Raw genomic sequence first — 12,974 nt, 5'->3', positions numbered from 1 at the left:
TTTAAGGATGACAGCAAACCACATGAAGCACTGAATAACACACTGACTCACCAATGAATTTGTCTCTTCTCAATGTCATATACCAGCTACATATTAATGTAAAAAACAATCATTTTCAACTGAAAAATAACTCTCACAAGCATTTAAATTTTTTAAACTTGCTTTTTTCCCCTTCTTCTTTTCAGCCAAAGGCTTCAATTTTGGACCTCAAATCCTGGACTTTGTAATCACTGGTAATTATTTGTGTTCTAGAAATGAGGTATTCAAAAACATCCTTCCAAGTAGAGCTACTACACATTTCAAACAGTCCCTTTATCCATCTGGCATAAAAAAAACAGCACTGGAAGTTTGTAGGGTCTGGAATCGAAGGATATTTTGACATTTTCTATTAAAGCTATTTCTTTAGGTGGAGGTAAGGTTAGAGTCTCTAACAAGTTTAAGGCCTTTAACGCTGTTCATGAAGGATCTGAAACAAGAGGAATTGGGACATGAGTGACATCAAGATGTTATTGTCCAACATGGCAGCTCCTGACTACAAAGTTCTGACACCAGTCTTAAGAATACAAAGATTAAAAAATTATTTTACTGACAAACTGGCTCATTTTGCTATATAAACCAATAGAGATCCGGACACTGCAGTAAGTGCCATCACCAATTTGTTGGCCCAGAAACACTCAAAACAAAACTGACATTTGCTTGCATAATTTCAAAGAGGCTTAAGACTTAATTTCATGTTTTAAGAAAAGAAAAATCTCACTACAGATCTAAAGCAAATTGTTAACCTTTTTTGTTAAACTAATTTAACTAGCCTAACACTGAGCTTGTGACATTAATGACTAATATCATTTCAAGGAAACTGGCATCATCTCCTCTGACTCTGAAGAGGTTCCTGCTGGCCCCTTCTCTCCTAAATGATCCGCTGGTAATTGCAAACAGGTGCTGAACAACGATTAGATCTAAGTAAGGAAGGGGGGAAACCTCATACAATACCTTAGGTCACCAGCAGAGGGCACGAGGGTATTCAGCATTAGTAGCGAACGCTTTTCGCCAGTTTTCTAATCGTTACCATGAACGTGCAAGTGATCTGAGAAGTAAAGTCTCTGAGTGATTATGGTAGAAGTGTTCACATGGCTTCATCCAATATATGAGGCACTTATACCATGAAAAAGTTAAGTATGATAGCGCATGTGCTGTTTTTAATTTCATTATTTAGTTCTTAACCACAAGTAGCCTACTACTTATAGCTACAAACTGAAAAACAAAATCAACAAGGTTGAAGTAATGTCATTTGAGCTGCGGTTTTCTGTCTTCAGTCTAAATCTTATATTCTACATGAATATGTTTTCTAAACTCCTATATTTCTTTTTATATGTTTATATCTAGAAAGTCCATCTTGTGTGTCGCTCGCTCTGTGAGAACACATCTGTCCTCTTCCCAGCGTGTCTTTCTGCCTGTGGTAACAGAAGCTGTAAGTGATGGCGAGGTGTTAAGATGAAAGCCGAGGTGTCCGCTGAAGTGAAACGGAGCTGGCGAGATCACAGAGCGGAGTCTGAAACTGAGACCCTGATTCCGGGCGTGTCTGAGCTGCTCTAACCTCCAAACGAGCGTGAAACGGGCAGGATCGCGGCCCTGGCAGAACAGAGGAAGCAGAAGGTTCTGCTCCGACTCAGGCTGGTATCATGCAGTCCATTTCTAATTCATTTCAGCAGGTTCAACACCGTTAACTCCCTGCCCAACAGCCCCTTTTGCTCTTGACTGTGAAGGCCCAGGTGACAGAGTGTTGAAACACTTCTGTGCTGAACAAAAAACACAGAGGAGGTGGGATTAGCAATTCCTCGGGCCATAAAATATATTTGAGTCAAGATTTCTCAGTATGAAGTTGTAAGGCCTGACAGGTTTAGACAGCTCCAAGTGCTATTTCACTTCACCAGACTACAAAGCACATGGAGATCTGAAATAAACAGACACTTTAGTTTTTTAGCTTTTTTACCCTTTGAGTGTCAAAGATAATAAATAATTGATAATTAAAAAAAGAGTGTCAAAGTTGTTGATCTCCAATGCCATCCTGGAACTCAGGGCCCAGCGGCTTTATTTAACAGAAGGAATGTACGATGCTCTTGATATAAAGCAAGATTAGTCTCACAAACCTGACAGTGCTTCAGTGTGTGAGTGTGCAGACAAGTTCTGAAATGGCGTCTGATGAGTCAGACTGCAAACCTTGTCTAATTTTTAGAGACAAAAACCCCCGTCACTCCTGTCACTCGACGTCTCATCCTTCCTAAGGTGTAATTTAGACCTTCGCCACAAAATGCCACACATGTACGTGTGGAAGCACAAACTCCACCTCTGCTAAAGGACACCCCCCCGCCCCCCTTTCCATCACACGCACACCACAGGCACACAATTACATTCTGACAACACTACAAATTAGCACTCTATCCTGGGGCCCCTTCAAGGAACACCAAGTGGGAATTCCATAGGACTTCTCCTCCATAGCACCGCTCCCCACCGATCCCATTTGCCAGAGTGACTGAGGTCTGGAATTTCAGGAAAAGCCGAGCAGATGTCACCAACCTCCCCCCACACCTTAACCACTCATGTCACCTCTTTTTTCCCCCCATCATCCTCGTGCACGATGGATGAAGATGTGGTGAAGTAGAAATCAGAATCAAGGCAGACACTAAACCAACAGTGTGGGTTTTGAAGGTCACTGCTCTTCAACTCTGCCTTGCTGATAACAAATACAGGAAAAACAAAAACCTGTGCAATGTGGATGATGCATCATAACGTGAAATGCGCAGAGACGCAGCAAATGTTCTGGCAGATGTTCAGAAAACCAAATGAGGACAAGAATTTTCATCACATTTTGTAGCAGTTCATCACGTGCTGACTGGTGTCAGCGCTGGGTGGATAAAGCCAGCGGAGGGGGGGGGGGGGGGGGTCACTTTGCCTCCTGCATTGTCTGTGCACTTAAGCCCCAGTCAACAGGTGGGCGTGACGGCAGAGCCCTGGGGCCACACTCAGCTCACCTCTTTTGTCATCCCTCCATCCTTCCACCTCTCCATCTCTCTCCCTCGCTCTCAGGTATTCGCCTGAAGCAGAGGCACTTCCTGCACATTCTGCTCTACTCCATTACACCTGAGGGCGGGGGGTGTTGGGGGTGTTGGGACGGGTGCCTGTTCTGACCCCAGCCTACTGACGGCTGCATATCAGATGAGGCCAGAAGAAAATCACTCAGGCTTGCTGACACCTCTGACAGGAAACTATATAGACTTCCATTTGGTCATTTTAAACATACCAAATCATTTATGATCTTATTTTGATCTCAAGAGTTTGTTTTTTTGTTTTTTTTTAATAAAAATGTATTTTATGGTTGACAAGCAAAGTCTGTGTCAATCACAGAGAACAGAGTGTCATGCAAACATTTCACTTTGGTAGAGGAGGCTCTGGCACATCTGACTCCAGCTCACACACACACACACACTCACACACACCTAATGGTGTCAGTGTGATCTATGAGCATAGTAACTCGAGCTGGAGAGAGGGATGGGGGATTAGAAGAGCCTGAGACACCCCAGACCCTCTCAGTTCCATAGGGGCCACGGATGCTCACTGCAAACATGCCAGTCACTGGAGCACAGATGAATCACCCCGCAGTGCCATATCACACCATGGGCTGATACATCACCAGCACTCCATCACAGCAGAGCACCCCAACATGGGGTACGTGTTTGACCAAGAGTGAAACGTCTTGGCTTTTTCAAGTAACTGTTGAATGAATGAGAAAAGTTACAAAGATTTCATGATCCTTAAGTTTAAAAACATTGAATATTTAACACTAAACAGTACACCACACTAATTATTTTACTTATAATTAAGTGAATTAAAAGTAGATAATTAGCTTACAAACAGTTGGAACCAAACAGTTATAATCAAAATCTAAGAGTAGTTAATAGGAATAATTTTACAGGAAAGTAAAAACTTTTTCCTTTTCTTTAATTCACTTTCTATTTACTCTTTTACATTATTTGATCATTTATTTGCTCTGATTTCAGAAAGCTGTTTATCAAAACACATTCTATACCATCTACAAGATAGTATGTGCTTACAACAGTCTTACAAACGGTAGTGTAAGAATGAATTCTTCCTGGGTATTAGACACAGTATGCGTTGTGAAACAGTACAAATTCAACGGCCTGCTTACTGAACAATGACGTGAGATAAACAGCAGGGGGCGGTGTTGAGCTCTCTGTCTGACTGCCAGAAAGGCTGCATGAGTGACAATATCAGTAAAGAGGCAGGGAGATTTCAAAACACTATAAAACCAGAGATGTATGGGAACTTTCAGCTCTGAAAGCGTAAAGGTGATTTATCTAATCATGTCTGCATAGTGAGAGGTCAAACTAACCAAAAACAAGCCTGTATTTTATGGTACCCCCCCCCCCCCTCCAAAAAAAAAGAATGTTACTGTTTTTCAAATGAAACCCTAACTAAATAATTAATTATTTATTATAATAAGAATTTCCATTAATTTGCAGTAATAATAATAATTATTATTATGAAATTGATGATGATGTTGCTTCACCCCATACATCTGACTTAGTGACTGGCAGGACAGGGGGCCAATCAGTTCAGCGGGTATGCCCAAACATTATTTCTTACAATCCATAATCCTGTATGTCTGCCACAATCACATTGTACTGGAATGTCTCTTTGCCATGGCCGTGGCTAGCTGCAGGGAAGCCTGATTTCACTGTCAGTCTGATTGTGTATGAGCTGAGTTTTGCTCAGAAAGCCTCAGCTCTGAGCCAAGACTCCCAAAGCCTAGAAATGTCTTTGCCTGCAATAACCAGAGTTCATAATGGAATGCACTGCTGTCATGGTTTCTCAGATGTAACTGAGCGATGATCCATGAATCACTGCAGTTTAAAAACACAGGCTTGTCCAAGCAGTGAGACTGTGTGAATGCCAGCACTTGGTGTAAGGGATTTTAATGAAGAATATGGCTGAGCACAGGTAAGTAAGCAGGGCACTGAACAGTGTATCTGAGTGCAAGTAAATAGTTCAGGTACAAATGATCATGTTCCTGAGCGCAGGTAAATAACAGCTCTAGACGACAGTGTACCTGAGCACAGGTAAATAGTGACTAATAGAGAATGTAACTAAGCACAGGTAAATAGTGACTAATAGAGAACATAACTAAGCACAGGTAAATAGTGACTAATAGAGAATGTAACTAAGCACATGTAGAGTAAATAGTGACTAATTGAGAACTTAACTGAGCACAGGTAAATAGTGACTAATTGAGAACTTAACTGAGTACAGGTAAATAGTGACTATTAGAGAACTTAACTGAGTACAGGTAAATAGAGACTAATAGAGAACTGAGTACAGGTAAATAGTGACTAATTGAGAACTTAACTGAGCACAGGTAAATAGTGACTAATTGAGAACTTAACTGAGCACAGGTAAATAGTGACTATTAGAGAACTTAACTGAGCACAGGTAGGAACTGAGACAGTACATAGCAACACTAAAGGGTAGTGAACCTGTGGACAGTGTCTCCACTTTGACCTTCATGTGAATATCCAAACTGTTTATGGTAAACACTGGAAGCAGCCTTATGTATGCCTGAAGGAGGCTCCACCTCTCTAGCAAACGGACCAGTGGAAATATGGATGATCAATGATGACAGATGATCAATAAATAGATCAGATACAAATGAAGACGCACACATTCGTTTTACAAAACCAACGTGAGTGTTCACCCCATTAAGCACTAATAATGATCTTTAACCTCTCACCCCTGAGGTCAATCATACCTTCTGGAGCCTGTTGCGTCGTCTCCAGCTTCAGATTTCTCTGGAACTTTCAAATCTTGCTCAGATGACTAAGTAGCTATTGTGCTCGATTCAGATCATCTCTGGCTTTGTCAGTAAATTTCTAGTTATATGATCTGGCCTTGTGCAGAGGTATCAGATTAAGTCAGGTATTGTCTTCCACTGCAGGTTCTCTTACCTTACACAATACTGTCTGAGCCACAGCCAGCCCTATGCTTGGCGTGTTGTCAGGAGTCAACAGTGAAGGTTTTGGAGGGTTCCCTTTTACAGGGAGTTTACAATAAAACAATCCATGCTTTATGTACCCTCCAAATCTGACACACCATGGTCTCTTTCTGCTCCATGCTTATCTCCTGACCCGAAGCTGAGTGAACTCCGTAAGGAGCAAGTGAGATGTACTAGAAGCCATGGTCTGCTCCTGGGTTTTGTTCCCATTAACGAGGACCACACCAGAGTAAAGCTGCGTTAACCTCAGGTGTAATCAGGTTAAATCATGTGGTTAGAGCAAAAAACTGGAACCCACAATGATAGCAAGACCTACTATGTAAAAGGGGTGTTTACAAGTTAACAGGTCCTAAGAGGACAGCTCTCTGCCACTCATAGTGACATGGCTACCCTGTATTTTTCTTGACCATGTTAAAATGTGACTTTGCGAAGAGTTTCATAGGCGGATAATATAATAGCTTCATACATGGGGCAGAGTCCACTGCTGCCGGTTTCATTAAGTATAATTTCCACACGATTGCCCTCTTTATTAAAGGTGACTGCAACTAACTCAGGTGGGGTCAGTAATATGTGATAGAGATAATTGCTGTGTGTGTGTGTGTGTGTGTGTGTGTGTGTGTGTGTGTGTGTGTGTGTGTGTGTGTGTACAGTGGCTATGTATGGCTAATGAGAGAGCCGGAGAAATTGCGCTATTATGATGTCAGACCTCCTACCATTATGGGCCATTAGAATTACACAGCAGACATTCAGTCCCATTATATTTATTGGACGGAGGGACTTGATTGATGTTGCCCTGGATGAGACGTTTCATACCACGCACGTTTGACCCTGTGCCATCCCCTGTGAACTGACATCAGCTATGGCAAGTGTGCACCCAGGAAAGCTCCAGGACAGAATCAAAGGGGTCAAATCGGTGGAATATTATAGTGCTGTCAGACAAGGACTTCAGTTACTGGCACCACAAAGCTTGAACTGTAGTGGTCGTACCTGGGCCAGGTTCTGCCAGGTTCTGTCATGACAGCACCATGTGGAGGAAGTCATCCAGTCTGAGTGGAGGTCAGCATAGTCCTGCTTCACCCATTACACATCAACGTTAAGAGAACGAGTCACTTCATCTTCCTGACAGAAGTAATGAGAGAGATGTGTATTGAACACGTTCAAGTATGCGTGCCGGAGCTATGAACTGTGTTGACGTGCTCGTGTGAGCAGCTATGAAAATAAGGCCATGCGTCTTAATAGATCTGGATTTTTTCCTTTTTTTAGCAGCTTATTCGCTCCACACCTTCTCCAACTGTATCTCAACACTGACATATTTGGGAAACTCTGACTACTCTGAAAGACAAGCTACCCTGTATGGGAGAGTGCGACTGTGGAGGACAGACAAGATCTACAAGGTGCAAAATGAGATGTGTAGGTATTAATGGATTTCATTGGCTTTGCTATAATTTTTCAAAAATCATATGTATACTTATGTATGTGTAGTGTTTTAAGACCCTTAATGTTTAATATTGTATTCCTTACAGGTGAAGTAAAAAAAACACTCTTTCTAAAAAATTAATCGCATATATTACAGACCCAAATAAAAACTTTAGCTACAGACTCCAATAACACTGAGAGGTGGAGAAAACTTACTGGCCATCGGCATGCAGGCTGTGACTGCTGGTCTTTAATTCAAAGTCTAATCTCAATCAACTCCAGAACATTTGAGGGCAGATTTGCATAGGAATGGGGGGGGGGGGGGGTGCTAGTTTGGCATGCCTCTGGGTCTGAATTGTGTCTGACTCCCTGTCTCTGCCTCTCTCCGGAGACATGTCCTGGCCCATCAGCCCGGAGACACCCCGGACAGAGAGCATGCTGGGAGCAGACAGGCAGACTGGCCCGTGAGGTGCACCCCCGACGCACACACACCTCCACTCACACATCATCCTATGTCTCCCAGTTTAACTTCAGCTACAAGCAGCTGGTTCCATTAGCATAATGATGAGATAGCAACACCTCTCTTTGAGTTGTATCAGGGGGCAAAGAAGGTAGGGTAATCATGGGCATAATTACCCCATTTAGCAAAGGAGGGGCAGTAACATTAAAAGAGAGGGAAAAGGGGGCGGGGTTATTTTTGATGAAGGTAGAAATACCTAATAAAAATGTCAGTTTATGTAAATATTTCTTGATGCCTGCCTATGGAATGTGTTTGGAATCCAATGCATACTTCACAAAATAATAGTCTAGACATGTACTACTGTTTTAGTACTGCAAAAAGACATTTGCTGATCAATAAAATTGATTAGCACACTGCAGAGGTGGGACCAAGTCAGTGTTTTGCAAGTCTCAAGTAAGTCCAAGTCTTTGTCCTCAAGTCCCGAGTCAAGTCTCAAGCAAAGACAGTCAACTCGAGTCAAGTCTTGAGTCAAGACAGGCAACCATCAAGTCAAGTCCCAAGTCTGAAACTTGGAATTTCATGTCCTTTCGAGTCTTTTTTTTTTTTACAGGCACCAACGCTTTACGAATGCTATGCTGATGCGTTTCTTTACTCGTTTTGTTGGTGTCCGCCAGCCAAAAGTGTTACGGAACAGCTCCGGACCCTTCTCTGTGGGCGTGCCGCTACGTCGTCTGCGTGTCGTTATGTCCATGTTTGTACTTCCGTGGGTGTGGGTTGTTTGTGAGCGTGTTTGTTTGTTACACCTGTGCCTTGTCTCGAGGTCATGTGGGTCTGTGTAATTCACCTATTTAATGTGCGTTCGCGCGGTGTCTAGTGCTCGTCTTTGTCTAAAGTTCATGCCCGTGCAAGCCTCAGCATCAGAGTGCTTGCACCGTTAGTGCTGGACTTTCCGTTTTGTGTTCAATAAAAGTATGTGTTTCACTACGATCGTCGTTGTGCCTGCCTCCTCCACAACACGTCACAAAAAGATGACAGATCATTTACATTTTATCTTCTCTTAATTACATAAATGTACTTAAACAAGAATGTTTCGTTACATCATTTTACACGAAAATAGCAAGCTTCATCGTAAGCAAGATGCTGTCATTACGAATGGTTATTCTAAACATTTGGATAAAATGTTTAAATATAGACTAATAAAAGGTTAGGGTTATTTTTTCATTGTTTTCTGTTATTGTGGGGTCACGGTGTACTATTGTTACCTGGAGATTCAGTGTGGTCACATATTCTGATGGCTGCCGTCAGAATTGGTGACCCCAGTTAAAAAGGCTCACCTGCAGAGCCGGAGTGGCTAATCGGGAGATTCGGGAGGATTCCCGATGGGCCGGCTCATGTCAATCTCTAGTTTGGGCCGATTGGGAGGGGAAAATTATTTTGGGCCGGATTTGGGCATGAAACTCCCGGGCTGAAAAAGTGTCCCACTCCGGCCCTGCTCACCTGTACATCCCATTCATGATTTCTTTGTTGGCTGGAATGGTGAGGGGATGGTAAATCTTGTTTAAGTACATTTATGTAATTAAGAGACGATAAATGTAAATATAAACATCTGTCATATTTTGGCTCGTGGACACCAACAAAACGAGTAAAGAAAGTGCATCAGCGTAGTTTACGTAGCATTCGTAAAGCGTTTGTGCCTCTGAACAGAAACTGTGAAATAGCGCCCCCTGTGGTCACAAAACTCGACGGTCACAGAATCTGGTGTAACGCCGGTCTGCGTCAGAAGGACGGAAATGAAATTAATGGGGCGCACTTTATAAATATTAATATGCGTTTTAAATTTTAGATTTGGGGTAAAAACAATCAAGTCTTTGCAAGTAAACAGGTTCAAGTCCAATTCAAGTCCCAAGTTATTGGAGTAAAAGTCCAAGTCAAGTCTAAGTCTCTGAATATTTTTTCAAGTCAAGTCAAAAGTCTTAATATTAATGACTCGAGTCTGACTCGAGTCCAAGTCATGTGACTCGAGTCCCCACCTCTGGCACACTGTACTATATTCTGAGATTGATCCATTATTAGATGTTAATAACCTGAAGGTGAAGAAATTCTCTAAACGCTACCGGTGGATCTTAAATACTTAGCAGATGGTGCATCAGACTATTAACTGTCTGTTTTTAAATCATATCAGAATATAATTTTTCATGTTGTCTTGACTTTTGATTGTTGTAACAGCCAATCCTTTTTGTGAAATTCTGTGCAGCTCTGTGGTAATGAAACAAAACTGAAGATTTAGTGCCAGTGTGTGTGTGTGTGTGAGAGAGAGAGAGAGAGAGAGAGAGAGAGAGAGAGAGAGAGAGAGAGAGAGAGAGAGAGAGTGAGAGAGATGAAACATACTATAGTACTCTTTCATCTCTGCTAGCTCACAGGGTGAATGAGCTTAGGAGAGCAGGGAATCTTCAGAAGACTAAAGAGTGTGTGTTGTCATCGGCGTAACTGACCCTGAGAAGAGTGTTTGAGTCATGTCAGCATGCTGAGAGCCAGCAGGAGGTTAAACCAACGACCAACCTCTGAAGTGTTTTCATTCATCAGTCTCAGGAGGGTAACACCAGCTAACAGACTGAACTCTTACATATGACCCCAGAGTGAAAAGTTACTGTACACAATCTTCCTACTCATTGTTTTATGGCCCATTTACTGTATTAAACTCTAAATAACCCCTACCAGTATTACATTATTAATAAATATAGCCTTTGCCATTTTAGGAGCTAAACTTTACTCTTTTTTTAACGAGTAAAAGGTGAAATGTTTATTTTTCCCATGTTCTCAAATGTTCATTTTTTTTAGGGTTTGAGTTATTGATCAGTGCTGCAAGTTATTGCTTTTCCCCAGAGGAGCATGAGAGACCTCCACCAGGTCAGTAGAAACAAGTGCTGCTTTGGTCAAGGAAGCAAATAATCTCATTCAAATTCAGGGGGACTTCACTGTCAACCATTAATACCAATGGCTGCTTGGTTTTGACTGAGGTCTGAATGACATTTTATAGGAAGTCAGGTTCTCATAATGAAGTACAGGATATCACTATTGGGCAACAGCTGAGAATTCAGCTTTCAGTGCCTCTCCCAAATCTCTCTCTCTCTCTCTCTTTCCTGCTCACACACACATTCACTCACTCACTCACTCACACACTCAAACACTCCAAAAATCCCTGGTTAAAGTCATAGATATAGATAGATAGTCATAGATACAGCTGCTCTTCTTAGACTCTTAATGCAAACTGGTGGTTCAAATGTCCAATGAATAGAAGTTTGTCTTGGTTGACAAAAAAAAAACATGGTTGAACATGGTCTGTCAAGTGGGGGCCTGTCAGTGCAGTAGACCCTGTGATGTTGGTTTCATGGAACACTCACCATCATCACCACCCGTCTCTCTCATTCAGCTATGATGTCACACATCTGGAATGTGATCACATGACAATGGCGTGAGCAGCACTTACGAGCAGTGATGTAGTGGCAGGTTTGACCTGCACAAATAGTCCAGCTGCGCTGGTAAACTACGCACTGCTGTACAGGTGTTCGTGTGACCTACAGGTACGTCTGGTGTTTGTATGAAAGCATGAAATTGGTATTATGCTGTGTATCAAAGGAAGACTATGCACAAAAGATATAAAAGTATCTATTTGTCTGTCTGTCTGTCTGTCTGTATATTTATCTTCTGACTCACGTGGTGCTAACTGGGCTGGCAGTGTCTGACACTGACGCGAGTGGCTGTGTTAACACAAGCACTTCACTCTAATGATAACTGTTGTTTATAGAAATGCTCTGATATATTTAGGAGGAGTTCTACAGACTATAGCACACGTCAAACCAGCGGGGGGAGCAGGAGTGGATCGGGCCGGATCGGGCCGGGCTCTGTGCGGGGCTTCAGGGCAGTGACGTGGGTGGGAGAGGGGTTGGGGGGTTGATCATGTTGTCAAAGCATCCACAAAGGTAGGGGAGTGTGTTGGGTGGAGGAGGGGTCTTTAAAGAGTCTTTCTTCTCCTCTATAGGCTGATAGCAGCTGCTTTTCTTAGTGAGAGAATCCCTAGAAGGGGGATTAGGGCCAAAGGCATAAAGCAGTGGTCAGGTAAGGGGTGCCCTTTAGCAGAGGATCATCACACACTTACACGGGCCAGACTGAGAAAGAACAATCTAAAGAAAAAGTGTGTGTGTGTGTGTGTGTGTGTGCATGTGTGCGTGTGTTTCAAGCTGTTGAGGGGTGAAGTTGGTAATGTGCTTATTCTACCTGTTTAAATTAAAGGTTAAAAACAGAGAGAGCAGAGATAGAGCTGAGAAGAACAAAAAAACATTACGAATGCAACATACATACATACACGCCACTGTATATAATACAACAGTAATAAACAAACGCATACAGATAAACTGTGGTGACATACTCCACGAGCTGTTGACCAATGGAAGAGCACAGAGGGGCACAAAGACCCCCAGAATGCTGTGCACCTCTCTCAGATTTTGTTTGTTTAAAGTTAATATTTTAATGTTTGCATTTAGTTTTCTGGTTGGTGTGAGCTTATGTGAATTAGTCTTGTAATGCATTATTTTAGTTAATCACTGTGTTTACAGTGTGTTACTGTGTTTGTGGGGTGGTTAGTTTGTGTGGTTAACCTTACCCTATTCACTACCCCCACCTCCCCTTCCCATTTGATCAGTCTATTGCTAGTTATTTAAAATTACTTGGATCATCTTTTCTGATGATACTGCATGAATGAATGGAAATTTACATTGAAAATCATTCTTCAGTCTTTTTTTAATTGCTTAATTTTTTGTTTAAATAGAATCCTAAGCACAAAAAGTTATATATTTTTAACAATGTCCCCAAATAAATCATGGGACATCCAGCATTTCCTAGCCAAGAACTGTGCCTAGGGCTAATGTCTCCTCTGTGCTGTATGCATGAGCAGTTTCTACACACCACAGTCTGCTGAAGTGTGAACACAAAGTGTGTTTTGACACAGACCTCGGATAAAGGATGATCTACCCAGAT

Source organism: Brachyhypopomus gauderio, chromosome 3, assembly GCF_052324685.1.
Source record: "Brachyhypopomus gauderio isolate BG-103 chromosome 3, BGAUD_0.2, whole genome shotgun sequence".
NCBI lineage: Eukaryota > Metazoa > Chordata > Actinopteri > Gymnotiformes > Hypopomidae > Brachyhypopomus > Brachyhypopomus gauderio.
This window is presented reverse-complemented; position numbering follows the sequence as displayed.